General features: G+C 35.7%; 2 long non-coding RNA genes and 1 pseudogene across 2 annotated transcripts; 1 reads left to right on the plus strand and 2 right to left on the minus strand.

Annotated features, from left to right (window-relative positions):
- Window positions 1-321: 321 nt before the first annotated feature.
- On the minus strand, window positions 322-6864 carry LOC119190568 (annotated as a pseudogene).
- Window positions 6865-7474: 610 nt separating this feature from the next.
- LOC119190637 lies at window positions 7475-8479 on the plus strand. Its single transcript, XR_005113040.1, has 3 exons — window positions 7475-7738; window positions 8087-8180; window positions 8265-8479. It is a non-coding gene; the product is annotated as an uncharacterized LOC119190637 (long non-coding RNA).
- A 928-nt stretch (window positions 8480-9407) lies between these two features.
- On the minus strand, window positions 9408-10425 carry LOC119190597. Its single transcript, XR_005113016.1, has 3 exons — window positions 9918-10425; window positions 9548-9752; window positions 9408-9464 (listed from the first exon to the last, which is right to left on the minus strand). It is a non-coding gene; the product is annotated as an uncharacterized LOC119190597 (long non-coding RNA).
- Between the last annotated feature and the right edge of the window lie 3100 nt (window positions 10426-13525).

A 13525-nucleotide genomic window follows, 5' to 3' on the forward strand; every position in this document is an offset into this window, starting at 1 on the left:
TTATTACACAGTTCATTAGCTGGTGAAATGTGATAACACCTGATTAGCCTTGAAAAGAGATATGATGATACTCTGTTATGATAATGAATGTTTTTTGCACTTTCAGCGCCTGACATTACATCGATACTGTAATAACGACTTAATCAATGCATTAATTACGTGAATTCTACATAAGATTCCTCACAGCTCGCGCGCGGACTGTATGTATGTGTATGGTGTGTACCACACAGTCTTTTAATGTTGTTGAGGTAGAGTTGATGTCAAAGGCGACCATTTAGCGATTGTTGTTTATTTGAGTTTACAAAAGTTGATTATTAAAAATAGTTAAAATGTTAGTCATGTTGATTGCACGATGGCTTTAGGTGAACTGAACGCGAATACATTGATATAATGAAAATGACATAGTAACGTAAAATGCTGAATCGCCCGTGCAACTATAGGTACACGGCGAGTTACAATGTGCGGTTTGTATAGCATAAACCGTACAGTATGTAATAAGGAGGCACTCACGTCAAAGGTCAGTGTAGGCAGGTCTCCGGTGGCGATGTTGTCCACTTTGAAGGATACGTCTTCATCAAGGGTCTTGTTGGCGCACGCCTCCAGCTCCGGCCGCTTTTCCTGGAAGCACTCTTGACCACCCTCGGCAATGAACACTGGAACAAATCAATTAGTATTATCAATTTCAACTTATATGGTGGTCTGTACTCGTTGGTCTCTTGCATAATATGTTGTCGCTTAGCACGTTTTTGTGTCAAGCGACAGTTCTGCCACTTTGTTTTGATTATATATTCTTCATCACTACAATTTAAGAAACCGAAAAGTAGCACTAAATATTGAAGATATAATTGATAAGTTCAACATTAATGTCCCAATTGAGATCTAAAATATTAAATTATAAATTTATTCCATTAAATTATAATCATTGAATATGGATGTACCACGTAGCAAGGGTTTTGAACGTTATGTTTTTATGCTTTACACTTCTGGGTGGCGTTGTTAATATTATTTATGCGAGGTACCAGACTTTACATCAAATTCCTAGTAAAGTACGCCGTAAAAATTACCGCCCAATTCACGATTACAAACACACCCCTTTATGCCCGAAGAGGAAGGCAGAGGCGCAACTAATGTACCCACTTTAAGCCGTGTGTATTCCGTCCCATAGTGTGATAGGCAGCGAGCCAATCACCATATAAGGCACAAATTTATAAAACACAATATTAGTGCCCGACCCGGGATCGAATCAGACCTCAGCACTGCAGCCGTACTGTCAAACAAATACGCCACAGACGCAACACGTGTTAACCATTCCGTTCTAGATATAATTAATGCACTCACGCGCTATCCTGTCACCCCTTTGTAGCAGATGAAGTCAACCAGCTGGTTGGTGACGTTGTGGACAGTCTTCATGTTCTTGCGCTCCTCATCAGCGAAGCACGGGTTCGTGGCCTGCTCGAGGGTCTTGAAGCAATTTGTAAACACCGGTGTCTTCTTGCAATACCTGGTACATGAAAAATATTGTTTCGAGTGGTGGACCAATATTTTTAAATTAAGCCTGACCTGTTGATGCATCTGGTAAATAGACATTGTCATCGACATGGGCAGTGCTAGGGTACAGCCATTATTGGTGTTTAATTTTAAAACTATATAAGTTTTAAAATTTGTAGACAAAACACCTAATGGGAGGAAACATTCTCTCGGTGGCCGTCCGACTATCAAGGCCTCTGCAGAGTTCTTGACTCGAGGCATTATAATAAACGAATATTTTTGGTCATGTTAAAAAGGTACGAATAGCGTCATTGTTATTTAGTGTAGTTTAGAATTACAACGTATGTTTTGACTACCTCAGTTGCGTGGTAGTATGACCATGCTCACTTGACGCGTCAGTCGGTATTACTTATATTATTAGTAAAGGCCAAGGAAAATTTCCATCACCAAGAATTGGCATCCTTTGATGATTGGCACAATTATGCCGGTCTTATTGATTGTTTCATCACGCTTCGCCTGAAGGACCCAATCCTTTATGTTACACGAAAACTTACTTTTGGAACACTTCGTCGACGGTGCCGTTCGGTTTGGCATCTTCGATCTCTTTGTAACACTTCTGTGTCCACTATACCCTGCACACACTGTATGAAATTCGTGAACGCGTTCTGAAACAAAAAAAATCGTTTTCAATACATACTATACCATTTAAATGGATGGTAATGTGTAATAGCCCTGGGGATAGCATTTCTTATTAATTTTTCGACATCATATGGAGTGAAGATGATTTTTTTTACCTGTCATATTGCGTTATCTATACTTCTATACTATTATATAAAGCTGAAGAGTTTGTTTGTTTGTTTGAACGCGCTAATCTCAGGAACTACCGGTCCTAACCGAAAAATTCTTATTGCGTTGGACAGCCCTTTGTTCGTGGAGTGCTATAGGTTATATATCATCACGCTATACCCATAGGAGCGGAGCAGTAATGGCTCATCTCAGGAAATACCGGTCCAAACTGAAAATTCTTTTTGCGTTGGATAGCCCTTTGTCCGTGGAGTGCTATAGGCTATATATCATCACGCTATACCCAATAGGAGCGGAGCAGTAATGGCTAATCTCAGGGACTACCGATTCAAACTGAAAAATTCTTTTTGCGTTGGATAGCTCTTTGTTCGTGGAGTGCTATAGGCTATATATCATCACGCTATACCCAATAGGAGCGGAGCAGTAATGGCTAATCTCAGGAACTACCGATTCGAACTGAAAAAATATTTTGTGTTGAATAGTCCTTTTTTTGGAGTGCTCAAAGTCATATATCATCACGCTATGACCAATAGGAGCGGAGCAGTAATGGCTAATCTCAGGAACTACCGGTTTCAACTGAAAAATTCGTTTTGTCTTGATAGCCCTTTATTTGTGGACCGCTATAAGCTATATATCATCACGTTATGACCAATAGGAGCGGAGCAGTAATGGCTAATCTCAGGAACTATCGGTTTGAACTGAAAAAATCTTTTTGTGTTGGATAGCCCTTTGTTCCTGGAGTGCTATAGGCTATATATCATCACGCTATACCCAATAGGAGCGGAGCAGTAATGGCTAATCTCAGGAACTACCGGTCCAAACTGAAAAATTCTTTTGCGTTATATAGCCCTTTGTTCGTGGAGTGCTATAGGCTATATATCATCACGCTATATTCAATAGGAGCGGAGCAGTAATGGCTAATCTCAGGAACTACCGATTCGAACTGAAAAAATATTTTTGTGTTGGATAGCCCTTTATTTGTGGACCGCTATAAGCTATATATCATCACGCTATGACCAATAGGAGCGGAGCCGTAATGGCTAATCTCAGGAACTCTCGGTTGGAACTGAAAAAATTTTTGTGTTGGATAGCCCTTGTTCCTGGAGTGCTATAGGCTATATATCATCACGCTATACCCAATAGGAGCGGAGCAGTAATGGCTAATCTCAGGAACTACCGGTCCAAACTGAAAAATTTTTGCGTTGGATAGCCCTTTGTTCGTGGAGTGCTATAGGCTATATATCATCACGCTATATTCAATAGGAGCGGAGCAGTAATGGCTAATGTCAGGAACTACCGATTCGAACTGAAAAATCTTTTTGTGTTGAATAGTCCTTTGTTTGTGGAGTGCTCAAAGTCATATATCATCACGCTATACCCATAGGAGCGGAGCAGTAATGGCTCATCTCAGGAAATACCGGTCCAAACTGAAAAATTCTTTTTGCGTTGGATAGCCCTTTGTCCGTGGAGTGCTATAGGCTATATATCATCACGCTATACCCAATAGGAGCGGAGCAGTAATGGCTAATCTCAGGAACTATCGGTTTGAACTGAAAAAATCTTTTTGTGTTGGATAGCCCTTTGTTCCTGGAGTGCTATAGGCTATATATCATCACGCTATACCCAATAGGAGCGGAGCAGTAATGGCTAATCTCAGGAACTACCGGTCCAAACTGAAAAATTCTTTTGCGTTATATAGCCCTTTGTTCGTGGAGTGCTATAGGCTATATATCATCACGCTATATTCAATAGGAGCGGAGCAGTAATGGCTAATCTCAGGAACTACCGATTCGAACTGAAAAATTATTTTTGTGTTGGATAGCCCTTTATTTGTGGACCGCTATAAGCTATATATCATCACGCTATGACCAATAGCAGCGGAGCAGTAATGGCTAATCTCAGGAACTATCGGTTTGAACTGAAAAATCTTTTTGTGTGGATAGCCCTTTGTTCCTGGAGTGCTATAGGCTATATATCATCACGCTATACCCAATAGGAGCGGAGCAGTAATGGCTAATCTCAGGAACCACTCTGTCCAAACTGAAAAAATTTTTGCGTTGGATAGCCCTTTGTTCGTGGAGTGCTATAGGCTATATATCATCACGCTATATTCAATAGGAGCGGAGCAGTAATGGCTAATCTCAGGAACTACCGATTCGAACTGAAAAATTATTTTTGTGTTGAATAGTCCTTTGTTTGTGGAGTGCTCAAAGTCATATATCATCACGCTATGACCAATAGGGCGGAGCAGTAATGGCTAATCTCAGGAACTACCGGTTTCAACTGAAAATTCGTTGTGTGTTGGATAGCCCTTTATTTGTGGACCGCTATAAGCTATATATCATCACGCTATACCCAATAGGAGCGTAGCAGTAATGGCTAATCTCAGGAACTACCGGTCCAAACTGAAAAATTCTTTTTGCGTTGGATAGCCCTTTGTTCGTGGAGTGCTATAGGCTATATATCATCACGCTATATTCAGAGCGGAGCAGTAATGGCTAATCTCAGGAACTACCGATTCGAACTGAAAATTATTTTTGTGTTGAATAGTCCTTTGTTTGTGGAGTGCTCAAAGTCATATATCATCACGCTATGACCAATAGGGGCGGAGCAGTAATGGCTAATCTCAGGAACTACCGGTTTGAACTGAAAAAATCTTTTTGTGTTGGATAGCCCTTTGTTCCTGGAGTGCTATAGGTTATATATCATCACGCTATGACCAATAAGAGCGAAGCAGTAATGAAACATGTTGCAAAAACGGGGAAAATTATTAGTTTTGAGAGCTTCCGTTGCCTGCGCTGCGTAAACTGATAAATGGGGTGGTGCTGCTGACATTAATACTATATTTGTTCTACAAAAAAGAGTGATAAGATCTATATATTTGCTAAGCCCTAGATGTTCGCTACGAGAAATATTTAAAGAAGCAAATATAATGACATCACAATTCATTTTCGCTAACTTAGTGTATGTCCATAAAAATATTGAAAATTTTCCAAAAGTTAGCGATATCCATAGTTGAAATACTAGAAACAAAAATAAATTACTGAATCACAAAACAAGGCTCCAAAAGATCTGCAAGTCTTTAAGGGTTACTGTATACATTTTTATAACAAAGTTCCCACTGAGATCAAATCCTTAAATATTGCGAAATTCGAAGCCACTATTACGCAAGTTGTGTAATAAAGCTTATTACAAGATCTCAGAATACCTAGAGGATATAAATGCCTGGGACTAGGCATTTTTGTGTGATTGTCTTGGAATCATGTCACTTGATCGAGATATATATATATATATTTTTTTTCTTCTTTCTCTTTATTTGTAAAATAACTGTAAGCGGCTTGGGTATGAAATACTCTAACTGTCTGTACCTGCGGCGGCGTCGGTGACGGGTCGGCCACATCCCTACAATATGGTTGAGGAGGCCGATGGCTGGCACATGCGTCATACTCGTGAACGGGTGCTGCTTGTGTGGACTGTTCTGCCCATTTCGCTTACATTTCTAATTTCTAATTGCTAGAGGTGCTGGGAGGAAATAATTATAAGGATAATAGAGAAATTTCATGATTCCTGAGAGGGTTGTGCAGTCATATAAAATTTTAAATTAATTTATTCCTTATTTCACGAGCCTATAAATGAACTGCTCTAAACTTTTTTTTTTCTCTTTTCACTTTATCATGTACTGTAGTCTACTCCTAAACTGATTGAAAAGAGCAACACCAGTTTGTTGCCCGTTCTTCTCTGGGTGAAAAAAAAAAAACTGCTTCCGAACTGGTGGTAGAGTTAATATTGACGGAATCTAAATAATGTATAACATTTTACAGATTCAAATAAATCATTTCATTTCAAATAAACGGTTAAAGTTATGCAACAATGATGTATGACGGGATTGTTCCACTTAAAAAGTTCTAAAAAATATATTATAAAACAAAGTCCCCGCTGCATCTGTCTGCCTGAACGTGTTAAACTCAAAAACTACCCAACGTATTAAGATGAAATTTGGTATGGAGACAGTTTGTTTGGGAAGAACATAGGCCCGGAAACTTCTACTTTATAACGGAAAACTTTAGCCTGAAAATCTTTATAACGCGGGTGAGCCGCGGGCAAAAGCTAGTGTATTATATACCAAGAGCCATATTAAACATTATATTTTAATTATACTTAGAGCTAAGCAAAAACTTGCAGTGAGATAATAATTACTCAGGAAATGGTGATTTTATAGAAACATTTTTAAACATCAAGCAAGGCATTAGATAAGTTTTAGTGTTTCAAATACATATGTCAGCCCCAAATACATATATTACATATCACACTGTCAAATGGTCGACGAACTGCGAACGAGCGTCTTTATCGCTGTATCATATTAAATGTAAGTTTATATTTGTGTCAGTTATTTGTATTGTTTTGTTGTGACGCACAAGCAAATCGTAATAGTGTATTCATCACAATAGCTATTGTACTATAATTCTAATGAAGCAAAAAGTTTAATATAATCAAATGACATTCTTTCCCCTTTAATTAAATATGTATTATTGATACTGTAACGTTACCAATTATACTTACATATATACTCATTTTATACAATGTCATTTTCGCATTGCTTTACTGAATGAAACTAGATACTTAACTTCTTGAAAAAAAACACTACAATAAGTTACTCTAACCATAGATGTAAAATAAAAAGGTATATGATTGGAACAAAATACATATCAATAAAAAGCAATGATTTTTGGCACAATGTTACAAAAGCAAAGACGAGTTTGCGGTTCCATTCCTTAACGCTATTTAAAAATGACCCTGTCCATATACATATAGATACCGACAGTTTTCCAATAACGCGAGTCAGCTGTAGACCGGCAGGGCTATTACGTAATTTGCAATAGCAAAGCGATCGCAAAAATTGTACAATTTTTGCTTTCAAATGGCTAAAAACGTCAAATTCGTATTACCTAAGAGCAAAAACAAAGCGATAGCAAAGCAAACGGTTTTAACACAGTGCTGCCTCTGTCGAACAATCGGTAAAGTAAAACAGCATTCAATCTCTATAGACACAGCAGATTTTGGTATTACGTATGAGTTTTAAGAGCGATCGAATAGCGATCAGCGAACAAATACAACTGTCAAATAGCAAATGGTAAATCATTGATTGTTGGTCGATCGCTCGCTGATCGCTCCAGTTCGCAACGCTGTTTATTAATAGTTTTAATTTGATTATTAAGGGTTTTGTTTCAATTTGTGCCTATTTGGATATGGCTAGTGTATTTTATTGTTAGAAGCTATGAATGGGGAAACTAGAAAAGCGTAAGACATCTACTTTGCGGCGCAATCTTCGAGATGATGCCGAAGCTTTGGATCTGCCTAATAATTAAATCCCAAGAATTGTGCGATGAATTAAGGCCTTATAAGTCGCAAACACGCAGGAGAAATAAAAATTTGTGTTGAGTGTAAAGTGAGTAAAGCTATTTTGTTATTTCTGTTCCTATATACATTGTCTAAAAATTTATAAATAGTCTTTACGATTACATTTTCCATAACAGGTGCTAACAGTACTCTCCTTCACTATAGGCTCATATCAAAAACCTGCAGGTATGAGCTAGTCACATGTTCTGAGCCAAGCTAATGTGTCAAATTTAGTAAATAAGGTGATGAAAGCTCTAAATTGAGAGAAATTTTGATGAGATATATTTGTTTCCCTCAGTCATGGCAGCAAAGAAATAATGACATATATGGGTATGGTCCTAATTATATAAAATTGTATTTAATTTAAAGTAAAATTTACAAACTTCATTTCTTTCAGTTTTTCAAACAAATTTGGCTGTGTGGGTTGCATTGATTAACATGCTGAATATTTTTTTAATGGAAAGGATTACCACGGTATAAATGTTCAAGTTGTAAGTAAAATTTTAATACATACACCTAATAATATTTAATTTTATTACTAACCATATGTATCAGAATATCTATTATGTTTTCAGATATGTTACAGTGATTCAAATATAGTTAATGTGGATGCATCATTTAGTGGGATGAGTCATGATGCATATATCTGGAGAAACTGTGAAATGCAGGCTCAATTACAAAACTTACACAGTAGAGGAGAAAGGATCTGGTTATTAGGTATGTAATAATAGTTTTGATAAACATACATATTAAATTATTTAAATGTAATCTTATTGAGAAACACTTTAAATTGCAGGACTTGGGGCATCCATTAATGACATGGCTTTCAAATCCAATTGTGAATGCAGAAGAAGGTTCCACAGAACATTATACCAATATTTACTACAACTTCGCCAGGAATTTGATTGAGCATTACATTGGAATATTAAAGCATGTTGGAAAGTTTGCTAGCCACAGTGTTGGATTATGATCATCATAATATGGTAGCAATAATTACCAATGCCTGTGTTGTTTTGTACATCTGCTACAGACTCAGACTGCTAGTTCCACCTTTGGCAAATAAAGATATAGAAGAAGACAGTAATAACTAGGTGTCAGCTCCATCACACTCCGATAATAGGGAGCCTGAGGAGCTCCCATTGTTAAGGGCCAACAACACAGAATTGTGCAATGTTTGTAGTCGACTAGGAGATAATTTGAATTTAATTTTTGTATTAAATTATTAATCAAATTCTAAACGGCATTTTTATTTATATAAAACATGCTACTGTATACATGTAAGTACTATGTACATTTAAAACAAAAAAATGATTTAATTAATTACTCAAATTAGTGTGTGAAAATCTAAGTTAATAAGATTGTTAGCACTAAGTTAATTCTGGAAATACTGAATTCATTTTTTAAATTCTATTACCAGTAGAAAGCTACATTATTCCTGAGTGAAATAAACTATATTTCAATGTGATTATTATTAATGTGAACTACACAAGAAAACATAAAATAAAAAAAGTAAAAATGTTTGACATGTTGTGAAGTTGGCAAGGCTAGTTATTAAATAAAAATCTTTTTTCTTTAATATACATAATATTTATGGTAAAGTTTACAAGATTGGAACTCTGTTTTCTACATCCCAAACAGAGCCTGTTCTCCAATGACAGATTTTTTGTCCATCTCGAAATATCTTTTCGTGTACTCAGACCGCTGCCAGTCAGTCAGTCAGACTCCATCTATGTTTAGCAAGTCTGGTTTTGCTCTTATTAAATATCAGCCCAGTACTAAAATAGATACACATAACATTAATTATACATACTACTTATTGGAAGATAGTTATAAAAATACTTATAGTAAAATATATTACCGTTTCAAATGCTCTCCAGTTTTGGATGAACCTAAACCAATAGAGTTCAGCTTTATCGGTAGATGTTTCCACTGACTATCGAAAGTTTCTTTGAATGTGGTGCCGAGTCTATGTCTTTGGCTAAAGAATGATGTTCTTGTAAGAACTATAAAAACTCCAACAAAACCTCAAGCTGTTCTTTTGACACTCTGTTCATCTTGATATCCTAAAAAATCAAAACAAATTATTGTAATGTGACATAACACTGGGAAACAGCGTACTCCTTACACTACCTACTAACGTTTTATTTTATTGCACAAAGTTATCAAAAAGTGCATGAAGTTATTTACTACTAGTTAATCTATTGTAATTTTATAATGTAACAACTTACCTTGTTTCTAAAATACATCAATGCCGTATAAAATCCAAAGTAGATTTGGTTCCATCGTCTCTTTAACGAAGTACTATTGGAAGCTTAGTTATTTTACTTGTTAACTTTCAACAATCCTTACACAATGTTTAACACATGTTTCAATGTTTCACTAACTGTTCATGGCGCACTTCATTATTTTTGTTGAAATTAAGAGTGGACTGTGTCCAATATGATTTTCATTAACACAGGGATGAAATACCAAAAAAAGCAATGTTTACCATTTATTTGTAACAATACAATCAGATGTTTTAAGTTTGACGTTAAATAGTTCCATTGATTGCCTTCTGATGGTTTTTGGCGCTAGTGCTCTAGCAAAACTGCATTATATTCGCTCAGAGCGGACAGCGAGCGATAAGCAAACGAATGGTTACGTGATACCAAAATTTTAAACAATTAGCAATTGATCGCTATGGCTTGGCTTTTGCTTTGCGATGGTTTCGTCGATTGCTGAATTTTAATAAAGTATTTAAATTGATTTCTGACTGGTTTCTGCCAATAATCTTCTATTAAATGCAGCAAAAACTAAATGTGTTCGATTCTCGTTACTGAACAAGATTAATGGAACTGATATTGATTTAGACGGGAATAAACTAGAATTAGTACCCTCTACAGTCTTCCTTGGGGTTTCTATCGATAGGAAATTACAATGGGGACCCCATATTCAAAGAATTTCGAGTAAATTGAGTTCTGCAGTCTTTGCTATTAGGAAGATCAGATATTTAACTGATGTGGCTACGGCAAGGTTAGTATATTTCGCTTACTTCCACAGCATTATGTCTTATTGCATTCTTCTGTGGGTACTGCAGTAGATCTGCAGACCATTTTTATTTTACAAAGAGCGATTCGTGCAATTTATAACCTTCGGTCTCGCGATTCCCTTAGAGAACTGTTTAAGGAGGTGAATATACTGACTTTGCCAGCTGAATACATTTTTCAAAAATATTATGTATGTCCGTAAGAACCTAGGTATTTTTATGAAAAACAGTGACTTGCACTGTTTGAACACTAGAAATAAGAATAAACTAGTTGTTCCAAATTTCCGGCTCTGTAAAACAAATAAATCTTATCTAGCGAATTGTATCAAATTTATAATAAAAATCCCTCTTGAAATAACCAATCTGCCCGGCTACAAATTTAAGTGTCATGTTAAGCGCGAATTAATGTCAAAGGGTATTATAATGTAAAGGATTACCTCGATGATCAGAAGGTTTAAAAACAGTCCTGCACACCCTGTCCAACCCTATGTTAACGCCAATATTATAAATTAACTACATAAACGTCTCATGTGTACCTTTCTACAATTTTGACATTATACTGGGTAACAGTTTTAAATTTATGTGACATATTTTATTTTATATTGACTCATTGAATTATCAATGTATAATAGACGACCGACCGATCATTTTGTTGCACCAGCCTTAAAATTTATAATCTTAATTATATTGACCAAGATCTGCGACAAAATATGAAATGAAAAAATATTATGTTTGTAAATGTAGGCGTATGCACGCTGTACACTGACTGTTTCATAGTTTTTATAATTTTTAGTATTATTGTTTTTTCGTTAGTTTTAGTTATTGCTAAATACTTTTATGTGGATTTTCTCCGCAATTTTACGGTGATGTGCGTGTATTAGCTTAGATAATGAATCAGACTTTGTATAGAAAAGACTTATTAAAAAATATATATATATTTAATAACAATATTATAAATGAATAGACAATTGATGACAAAAAATAAAGCCCGGAGTTTCTTTCTGCCTTTCTTCTTCGGGTAGTCATCGCTTAGGTAGTTAGTGAAAGGCTGGTAGGTTAGCTAGGTTAGGGCTTTTATTGTCCTCACCGGTGAGGATCGCGACGCGTTTCTCCCTTATTGCTTATTTAAAAATACATACATACATAATTTTATTTCTTCTTCCCTGCCAGCCCGAGCTGGCTTTGTTTACTAAGTATATTTTTCATTTATTTTATTGTCTTTGTTTATATAAGCTAATCTAATTAAGTAATAATTGAATATTCTCATGTACCTTGACTTATCATAAGTGCAACTATGTTCGCCTACGTGATGAATAAAGCATTTTATTTTAGTTATTTTCCGTAATAGCCCAGCGGGCCAAAGTCACACGATTTGAGTTGTTGAAATTATCGATTGATATCACTTCTAAAGATAAAGTACAATAGTCAGTTATTGTTTGAATAATCAACTGCCAGATTTTAGGTTATATTTTTGGAAACGAGTATTCCTTATTAGTAACACTGCAAAAGTCTATTTTTAGTTGCATGTAGGTATAAATGCAGGCAGACCATAAAATTTGCTTGTTATATTAACACTCTGAGCGAATACTGACAGACACTAGGTTAACTGACCACTGAGTTTAATTTAGGTTTTTAGGTGAACACTGATAGTATTTGCTTAGATAACAATGTCACTCACTGATTACACTATGGTTAATAATATTCGTTAACTTTTAAGTACACTGTTTCCTGTTTCACTGTTGTGTTTGACGTTATATAGTTCCTCTGATTGCCTTCCGATGGTTTTTGGCGCTAGCGTCGTAGCAAAAATGTAAAATCGCTCAGAGCGGCCAGCGAGCGATAAGCAAACAAATGTTTACGTGATACCAAAATTTTAAACAATTAACAATTGATCGCTATGGCTTTGCTTTTGCTTTGCGATGGTTTCTGTCGATCGCTGAATTTTACGTAATAGCCCAGCGGGTTGCTAAATAATTTAACTCTTCCCGGGAACCAATTATTCAGGTCACTAACTTTGATAACAATGCAGTTTGGCACACAACAAACCTTGTTAGAATCAAATTAATTTATTAGGTCACGCAGTAGATAATTTGTAAAGGTCTAAGATGCAAACACTTCATTAGTCGCATGCTATTGGAATGTTTTCAAATTAATTCCGATACAACTAAAGGGACGGCGAAAAAATAATTTTAATATAGGAGGTGCTATTTTAAACATCAGTAATTTTTGTCGCAATGTTACAAATTTATCATTTTTTACAGCAAGGTTCATAATGAATGTGCAGAGTAACTGCTAAAGTAAGACATAAGAGTGGCCACAACACAAATGTCATAGTTTTGGCAAAGTAACAGTTTGACTAGCTGTCAATGAAGTAACTGGCCGTAGAATCAAAGTGATCACTATTATTGACCGTGCAGTTCGAAACATTTGTACTTGTAATCACCCGGATCAAGCTAACGCGATAACTGTATTATATGATAAGTAGGGTTGTCACCATTGAACGTTGTCCTTTGCAGTGAATTTTACTAACGAGTGAGCTTTATGATAACATGAATTGATAATACTTCATTAATGTGAACTATGTATTATTGGATTAGTAACAAATATAAATTCAATCAGAGTATAGCAAACTGTTGATTTGAATATTTTCATTTATCATGAACAGACTGATATTTTAAATGGCCGAAATTTTCTTAAACAAAATTACAAAATATTAAATTTAAAATAAATATAGTATGAGTTAAATTAAATCCAATATTGTTTTATTATGAATGTTTCGCATCATGTATAACTTAGCGTTGGAGAAAAGTC

The sequence above is a fragment of the Manduca sexta genome, chromosome 25, assembly GCF_014839805.1.
Source record: "Manduca sexta isolate Smith_Timp_Sample1 chromosome 25, JHU_Msex_v1.0, whole genome shotgun sequence".
In the NCBI taxonomy this organism is placed as follows: Eukaryota; Metazoa; Arthropoda; class Insecta; order Lepidoptera; family Sphingidae; genus Manduca; species Manduca sexta.